This window comes from Arachis hypogaea, chromosome 18 (genome assembly GCF_003086295.3).
Source record: "Arachis hypogaea cultivar Tifrunner chromosome 18, arahy.Tifrunner.gnm2.J5K5, whole genome shotgun sequence".
Classification (NCBI taxonomy): domain Eukaryota; kingdom Viridiplantae; phylum Streptophyta; class Magnoliopsida; order Fabales; family Fabaceae; genus Arachis; species Arachis hypogaea.
Window position 1 is genome coordinate 54,871,134 of NC_092053.1, and position 9,795 is coordinate 54,880,928.

The 9,795-nt window shown below is 38.5% G+C and overlaps 1 non-coding gene across 1 annotated transcript; it reads right to left on the minus strand.

Annotated features, from left to right (window-relative positions):
- Positions 1-2,445: 2,445 nt before the first annotated feature.
- LOC112774185 (small nucleolar RNA R71) lies at positions 2,446-2,553 on the minus strand. The gene has a single exon (XR_003188684.1). It is a non-coding gene; the product is annotated as a small nucleolar RNA R71 (small nucleolar RNA).
- Positions 2,554-9,795: the final 7,242 nt, after the last annotated feature.

Sequence of the window (9,795 nt, forward strand, 5' to 3'; positions counted from 1 at the left end):
TTGGCGCCGTTGCCGGGGATTGTTCGAGTTTGGACAACTAACGGTTCATCTTGTTGCTCAGATTGGGTAACTTTCTTTTCGTTTTCTTTTCAAAAAGTTTTCAAAAATTTTTCAAAAATCTTTCAAAAATTTCTCCTTTGTTTTCGAAAAGGTTTTCAAAAAAAAAATGTTTTCAAAAATATATTTTCCTTCAGAATTTTTAAGAATAAATTCTAGTGTTTCATGAAGCATGTTGAAGCCTATCTGGCTGTAAAGCCATACCCAAACTGCTTTGGGATTGGTCTTCAACTAATCACCTCAATGGAGCCATGTTCAATTCTTCTGGATAGGGTACGTGAGGCGTGTCATGTCTGAGTTACATGCTAAAGTTTGGCTGGCTATTAAGCCATGCCTGACCCTTTGATTGGAGCTTTATACTAAGAATGCTAGATTCCTGGAATTCATATTAAAAATTTTTTAATCCTTATTTTTCTTTTTCAAAATGATTTTCGGAAAAAAAATTAAAAAGAAAATACAAAAAAATCATAAAATCATAAAAATCAAAAATATTTTTTCATGTTTCTTGTTTGAGTCATGTGTCATGTTATAAGTTTGGTGTCAATTGCATAATCATCTTGCATTTTTCGAAAATTGCATTCATGCATTGCATTCATCATGATCTTCAAGTTGTTCTTGATAAACCTTCTTAATTGATCTTCATATTACATTGTTTTTGTGTTGTATGATGTTTTTCATATGCATTCTTGAATTTTTAGTGCCTAAGAATTAAAGATTTCTAAGTTTGGTGTCTTGCATGTTTTCCTTGCATTAAAAATTTTTCAAAAAATATGTTCTTGATGTTCATCATGATCTTCATAGTGTTCTTGGTGTTCATCTTGACATTCATAGCATTCTTGCATGCATCACATGTTTTGATCTAAAATTCTCATGCATTGCATAATTTTTCTTGTTTTTCTCTCTCATCATAAAAATTCAAAAATAAAAAAAATATCTTTCCCTTTTTCTCTCTTAAAATTTCGAAAATTAGATTTGACTTTTTCAAAAATTTTTAAAATCCAGTTGTTTTTATGAGTCAAATCAAATTTTCAATTTAAAAACCTTATCTTTTTCAAAATCTTTTTCAAAAATCAAATATTTTTCATTTTTCTTAGTTATTTTCGAAAATTTTAAAAATATTTTTCAAAAATCTTTTTCTTATTTTTGTATCAAATTTTCGAAAATAACAATAACAATTAATGTTTTGATTCAAAAATTTCAAGTTTGTTACTTGCTTGTTAAGAAAGATTCAAACTTTAAGTTCTAGAATCATATCTTGTGATTTCTTGTGAATCAAGTCATTAATTGTGATTTTAAAAATCAAATCTTTTTCAAAAACTAATTTCAATCATATCTTTTCAAAAATATCTTCTTATCTTATCCTTTTCAAAAATTTGATTTCAAAATATTTTTTCTAACTTCCTAACTTCTTATCTTTTCAAAATTTGTTTCAACAAACTAACTAACTTTTTGTTTGTTTCTTACCTTTTTCAAAACTACCTAACTAACTCTCTCTCTCTCTAATTTTCGAAAATATCTTCCCTCTTTTTCAAAATTTCTTTTTAATTAGACTAATTATTTTATTTTTTTATTTTAATTTTCGAAAAATTACTAACTTCTTTTTAAAAACTATTTTCGAAAATCACTAACTCTTTTTCAAAAATTATTTTCGAAAATCCTCTCCCTCTCTCAGCTTATTCTATTTATTTATTCATCTATTAACATCTCTTCCTCACATCACTCACCAAATTCGAACCCCCTCTTCTATCTGTGTTCGAATTTTTTCTTCTTCTCTTCTTCTACTAACGATAAGGAACCTCTTTACTGTGACATAGAGGATTCCTCTTCTTTTCTTGTTCTCTTCTCCTTCTTATGAGCAGGAACAAGAAAAAAGGCATTCTTGTTGAAGCTGATCCAAAACCTGAAAGGACTCTGAAGAGGAAACTAAGAGAAGCTAAATTACAACAATCCAGAGACAACTTTATTGAAAATTTCGAACAAGTAAAGGAGATGGCAGCCGAACCCAACAACAATAATGCAAGGAGAATGCTTGGTGACTTTACTGCACCAAATTCCAATTTACATGGAAGAAGCATCTCCATTCCTGCTATTGGAGCAAACAATTTTGAGCTGAAACCTCAGCTAGTTTCTCTGATGCAGCAGAACTGCAAGTTTCATGGACTTCCATCTGAAGATCCTTTTCAGTTCTTAACTGAATTCTTGCAGATCTGTGATACTGTTAAGACTAATGGAGTAGATCCTGAAATCTACAGGCTCATGCTTTTCCCTTTTGCTGTAAGAGACAGAGCTAGAATATGGTTGGACTCTCAACCCAAAGGCAGCCTGAACTCTTGGGATAAGCTGGTCACGGCTTTCTTAGCCAAGTTTTTTCCTCCTCAAAAGATGAGCAAGCTTAGAGTGGATGTTCAAACCTTCAAACAAAAAGATGGTGAATCCCTCTATGAAGTTTGGGAAAGATACAAACAGTTGACCAAAAAGTGTCCTTCTGACATGCTTTCAGAATGGACCATCCTGGATATATTCTATGATGGTCTATCTGAGCTATCAAAGATGTCATTGGACACTTCTGCAGGTGGATCCATTCACCTAAAGAAAATGCCTGCAGAAGCTCAAGAACTCATTGACATGGTTGCTAATAACCAGTTCATGTACACTTCTGAGAGGAATCCTGTGAGTAATGGGACGCATATAAAGAAGGGAGTTCTTGAAATTGATACTCTGAATGCCATATTGGCTCAGAACAAAATATTGACTCAGCAAGTCAATATGATTTCTCAGAGTCTGACTAGAATGCAAGCTGCATCCAACAGTACTCAAGAGGCTTCTTATGAAGAAGAAGCTTATGATCCTGAGAACCCTACAATAGCAGAGGTAAATTACATGGGTGAACCTTATGGAAACACCTATAATCCATCATGGAGAAATCATCCAAATTTCTCATGGAAGGATCAAAAGCCTCAACAAAGCTTTAATAATGGTGGAAGAAACAGGTTTAGCAATAGCAAGCCTTTTCCATCATCCACTCAGCAACAGACAGAGAATTCTGAGCAGAATCCATCTAGCTTAGCAAACTTAGTCTCTGATCTATCCAAGGCCACTGTAAGTGTCATGAATGAAACAAGGTCTTCCATTAGAAATTTGGAAGCACAAGTGGGCCAGCTGAGTAAAAGGATCACTGAAATCCCTCCTAGTACTCTCCCAAGCAATACAGAAGAGAATCCAAAAGGAGAGTGCAAGGCCATTGACATAAGCACCATGGCCGAACCTGTAAGAGAAGGAGAGGACGTGAATCCCAAGGAGGAAGACCTCCTGGGACGTCCAGTGATCAATAAGGAGCTTCCCTCTGAGGAACCAAAGGACTCTGAGGCTCATCTAGAGACCATAGAGATTCCATTGAACCTCCTTATGCCATTCATGAGCTCTGATGAGTATTCCTCTTCTGAAGAGAATGAGGATGTTACTGAAGAGCAAGCTGCCAAATTCCTTGGTGCAATCATGAAGCTAAATGCCAAATTATTTGGTATTGAGACTTGGGAAGATGAACCTCCCTTGTTCACCAATGAACTAAGTGATCTGGATCAACTGACATTGCCTCAGAAGAGATAGGATCCTGGAAAGTTCATAATACCTTGTACCATAGGCACCATGATCTTTAAGGCTCTGTGTGACCTTGGTTCAGGGATAAACCTCATGCCCCTCTCTGTAATAGAAAAACTGGGAATCTATGGGGTGCAAGCTGCTAAAATCTCATTAGAGATGGCAGACAATTCAAGAAAACAGGCTTATGGACAAGTAGAGGACGTGATAGTAAAGGTTGAAGGCCTTTACATCCCTGCTGATTTCATAGTCCTGGATACTGGAAAGGAAGAGGATGAATCCATCATCCTAGGAAGACCTTTCCTAGCCACAGCAAGAGCTGTGATTGATGTGGACAGAGGAGAATTGATCCTTCAATTAAATAAGGACAACCTTGTGTTTACAACTCAAGGATCTCTCTCTGCTTCCATGGAGAGGAAGCAGAAAAAGCTTCTCTCAAAGCAGAGTCAACCAAAGCCCCCACAGTCAAACTCTAAGTTTGGTGTTGGGAGGCCACAACCAAACTCTAAGTTTGGTGTCAAACCCCCATATCCAAACTCTAAGTTTGGTGTTGGGAGGTCTCAACAAAGCTCTGCACATCTGTGAGGCTCCATGAGAGCCTACTGTCAAGCTATTGACATTAAAGAAGCGCTTGTTGGGAGGTAACCCAATGTTTATTTATCTAATTCTATTTTTGTTTTTCATGTTTTCTTAGGTTCATGATCATGTGGAGTCACAAAATAAACGAAAAATTTAGAAACAGAATCAAAAACAGTGGAAGAAAAATCACACCCTGGAGGAAGCACCTGTCTGGCGTTCAATGCCGGAACAGAGCATGGTTCTGGCGCTGAACGCCCAAAATAGGCAGTATCTGGGCGCTGAACGCCCAAAATGGGCATCATCTGGGCGCTGAACGCCAGAATTGCACCCTGGATAGGAGCTAGCGCTGAACGCCCAGAACAAGCATGGTTCTGGCGTTCAACGCCAGAAATGGGCAACAAATGGGCATTGAACGCCCAAAATGGGCACCAACCTGGCGCTGAACGCCCAGAGTTGTGTGCAAGGGCATTTTACATGCCTAATTTGGTGCAAGGTTGTAAATCTTTGAACACCTCAGGATCTGTGAATCTCACAGGATCCCCACCCACCTCACCCTCCCTCTCTCCATTCATGATCATCCCTTCTGTTTTCCATTCACCACTCACATCCATACACACATCCCTCCATCTCCTCCATATCTTCTTCTTCTTCTTCTTCTATTCTTTCTTCTTTTGCTCGAGGGCGTGCAAAATTCTAAGTTTGGTGTGGTAAAAGCATAAGCTTTTTGTGTTGCCATTACCATTAATGGCACCTAAGGCCAAAGAAACCTCAAGAAAGAGGAAAGGGAAGACAATTGCTTCCACCTCTGAGCCATGGGAGATGGAAAGATTCATCTCACATGCCCATCACTAAGAAAAGGATGGAGCAAACAAGAGAGCACATTCATGGATCTCAACAGGCACATGAAGAAGCTCATCATCAAGAGATCCCTGAGATACCTCAGGGGATGCACTTTCCTCCACAGAATTATTGGGAGCAAATCAATACCTCCCTAGGAGAATTAAGTTCCAACATGGGACAATTAAGGGTGGAACATCAAGAGCACTCCATCATCCTTCATGAAATTAGAGAAGATCAAAAAGCAATGAGGAAGGAGCAACAAAGACAAGGAAGAGACATAGAAGAGCTCAAGGACATCATTGATTCCTCAAGAAGGAAATGCCACCATCACTAAGGTGGATTCATTCCTTGTTCTTATTTCTTCTGTTTTTTGTTTTCTATGTTATGTGCTTATCTATATTTGTGTTTTCATTACATGATCATTAGTAGTTAGTAACTTTGTCTTAAAGTTATGAATGTAAATGAATCCATCACCTCTCTTAAATGAAAAATGTTTTAATTCAAAAGAACAAGAAGTATATGAGTTTCGAATTTATCCTTGAACTTAACTTAATTATATTGATGTGGTGACAATGCTTCTTGTTTTCTGAATGAATGCTTGAACAGTGCATATGTCTTTTGAAGTTGTTGTTTAAGAATGTTAAATATGTTGGCTCTTGAAAGAATGATGACTAGGAGACATGTTATCTGATAATCTGAAAAATCATAAAAATGATTCTTGAAGCAAGAAAAAGCAGCAAAGAACAAAGCTTGCAGAAAAAAAAAAGAAAAAAATAGGCAAAAAAAAAATAGAAAGAAAAAGCAAGCAGAAAAAGCCAAAAGCTCTTAAAACCAAGAGGCAAGAGCAAAAAGCCAATAACCCTTAAAACCAAAAGGCAAGGGTAAATAAAGAGGATCCCAAGGCTTTGAGCATCAGTGGATAGGAGGGCCTACAGGAATAAAATCCTGGTCTAAGCGGCTAAACCAAGCTGTCCCTAACCATGTGCTTGTGGCGTGTAGGTGTCAAGTGAAAACTTGAGACTGAGCGGTTAAAGTCAAGGTCCAAAGAAAAAAAAGAGTGTGCTCAAGAACCCTGGACACCTCTAATTGGGGACTTTAGCAAAGCTGAGTCACAATCTGAAAAGGTTGACCCAATTATGTCTCTGTGGCATTTATGTATCCGGTGGTAATACTGGAAAATAAAGTGCTTAGGGCCACATGCAAGACTCATAAAATAGCTGTGTTCAAGAATCATCATACTAAACTAGAAGAATCAATAACACTATCTGAACTCTGAGTTCCTATAGATGCCAATCATTCTGAACCTCAATGGATAAAGTGAGATGCCAGAACTATTCAAGAGGCAAAAAGCTATAAGTCCCGCTCATTTGATTGGAGCTATGTTTCATTGATAGTTTGGAATTTATAGTATATTCTCTTCTTTTTATCCTATTTGATTTTCAGTTGCTTGGGGACAAGCAACAATTTAAGTTTGGTGTTGTGATGAGCGGATAATTTATACGCTTTTTGGCATTGTTTTTAGTATGTTTTTAGTAGAATCTAGTTACTTTTAGGGATGTTTTCATTAGTTTTTATGTTAAATTCACATTTCTGGACTTTACTATGAGTTTGTGTGTTTTTCTGTGATTTCAGGTATTTTCTGGCTAAAATTGAGGGACTTGAGCAAAAATCAGATTCAGAGGTTGAAGAAGGACTGCTGATGCTGTTGGATTCTGACCTCCCTGCACTCAAAATGGATTTTCTGGAGCTACAGAACTCAAAATGGCGCGCTTCCAATTGCGTTGAAAAGTAGACATCTAGGGCTTTCCTGCAATATATAATAGTCCATACTTTGCCCAAGTTTAGATGACGCAAACTGACGTTCAACGCCAGCTCTCTGCCTAATTCTGGCGTCCAGTGCCAGAAACAAGCTGCAAAGTGGAGTTCAACGCCCAAACTGGCACAAAAGCTGGCGTTCAACTCCAAGAAGGACCTCTACACGTGCAACACTCAAGCTCAGCCCAAGCACACACCAAGTGGGCCCCGGAAGTGGATTTATGCATCAATTACTTATTTCTGTAAACCCTAGTAACTAGTTTATTATAAATAGGACTTTATACTATTGTATTAGACATCTTTTGATCATTTTTAGATCTCTAGACCTCCATGGGAGGCTGGCCACTCGGCCATGCTTACCCTCTATTCACTTATGTATTTTTAATGGTAGAGTTTCTACACTCCATAGATTAAGGTGTGGAGCTCTGCTGTTCCTCAAAGATTAATGCAAAGTACTACTGTTTTTCTATTCAATTCACTTGTTCCGCTTCTAAGATATTCATTCGCACTTCAACCTGAATGTGATGAACGTGACAATCATCATCATTCCCTATGAACGTGTGCCTGACAACCACTTCCGTTCTACTTTAGATTGAATGAGTATCTCTTAGATCTCTTAATCAGAATCTTCGTGGTATAAGCTAGATTGATGGCGGCATTCATGAGAGTCTGGAAAGTCTAAACCTTGTCCGTGGTATTCCGAGTAGGACTCTGGGATTGAATGATTGTGACGAACTCAAAACTCGCGAGTGCTGGGCGTAGTGACAGACGCAAAAGGATAGTAAATTCTATTCCAGTATGATCGAGAACCTCCAAGATGATTAGCCATGAAGTGACAGCGTATCGGACCATTTTCACAGGGAGGAATAGGATGCAACCAACGACAAAGGTGATGCCTCCAGACGATTAGCCATGCTGTGACAGAGCATTTGGACCATTTTTCCGAGAGAGATCGAAAGTAGCCATTGGCACCGGTGACATCCTTACATAAAGCCAGCCATAGAAAGGAGTAAGACGGATTGGATGAAGACAGCAGGAAAGCAGAGGTTGAGAGGAACGAATGCATCTCCATACGCTTATCTGAAATTCTCACCAATGATTTACATAAGTATTTCTATCCTTATTTTAGTATTAATTTCGAAAACCCCATTACTATTTTATATCTTCCTGACTGAGATTTACAAGGTGACTATAGCTTGCTTCATACCAATAATCTACGTGGGATTCGACCCTTACTCACGTAAGGTATTACTTGGACGACCCAGTGCACTTGCTGGTTAGTTGTGCGAAGTTGTGAACCATGGTATTGGCATCATGTTTTTGGCGCCATTGCCAGGGAATGAAAGCACAATGAATTTTACATAATCAAAGTGTAATCACAATTTCGTCCACCAAGGCCCCAAGATAAGACCACATTGGAAAGTGCTAGCAATGGGTCTATGAAGATGTACAAGACCACTGATGAGGCATGGCAATTGATCAGCGACCTAGCTGAATCTATTAGGAACCACAGACAGAAGCAAGGCCGTTCAAAAGCCGTTGCAGAAGTATTCTCTAGCAGAGAGACTACTGCTCTGACTCAGAGTATCTGTGAAATGACCAACTTACTGAAGCAAATGCAATTGAATCAACAACAAGTTCATCAAGCTCAACCTCCTTCACCACAACAAAACCAACAGTTAGTCCCACAGAGAGTCTGCAGAATTTGTGCTGATTATAGCCATTATACTGATGAATGCCCGCAGCTCCAACAGGAAGACAACATGATGGCATCCACTCATAACTTTTATGACCGCCCCAACCAAGGGTACAATCAAGGTGGAAATAATAACCATGGATGGCAGGACAATTCTAACCAGAATTGGAGGGACAACAATAACAGAGGAGGCAGAGATAAGCAGGAAAATCAGAGGTGGAATAATAACAACAACAGGCAGCAGAACCAACCTTACAGAGCACCTCACCTGAGGCAGTCCCAAGGACCACAGAATACCCAATAGCAGACCTCTCAATTTACTCACCCTTCTTCGTCTCCAAATGAAGAGTTACTAAAATTTTTTGAGCGAAGTCAACAGACCATGGAAAATAACATTAATGCCAGTCTGAATGGTTTGACCGCTACTTTGCAAGCTCTTGTCTCACAGATTGGATCAATGAAAAATTCCAATAACCAATCTTCAAGTTCTACTGGAATTCCCTCTCAACCATTATCCAATCTGAAGGGGGGCATTAATGCCATCACCCTAAGGTCCGGAACCACACTGTAGGAGAGGAATCAGGAGGAGCCAATCCCACCAGAGCACGCCTCAGCTGAAGAGGTCGTAGAAATAGAAGATGTTGAAGAGGAAGAGGACATACAGAACATAACTGAAAAAGAAGAAGCCCAACCACAGGAGGAAGCACCAAGAGGCGCAGACACTGCAGAAAACACCACTCCCATTCTATTTCCACAACTTGCAAGGAAGCCCGGGAAGCAGCTGGAACCCGATCCCAAAATGGTAGAAATATTCAAAAAAGTTGAGGTAACCGTTCCTCTTTTTGATGTTATTCAACAAGTACCTAAATATGCAAAGTTTCTAAAAGATTTATGTATACATAAGGACAAAATTCATGAATTAGAAACTATTCCTTTAGGTAGTTCCATATCTGCTTTAATGGGAGGATTACCTAAGAAGTGTAGTGACCTAGGTCCTTGTATAGTTAGTTGTACTGTTAGTGGAATAGTAATTTATGATTGCATGTGTGATTTAGGAGCCTACGTTAGTATAATGCCTTTGTCTATATATGATATTTTTAGGCTCCCTCCCTTAAAAAGGTCGGCAGCTCGTTTTGTGTTAGCAGATAAAAGCATTATTACAGTGGCTGGAGTTGCTGAAGATGTTTTAGTGAACATTAAAGGGCTTACAT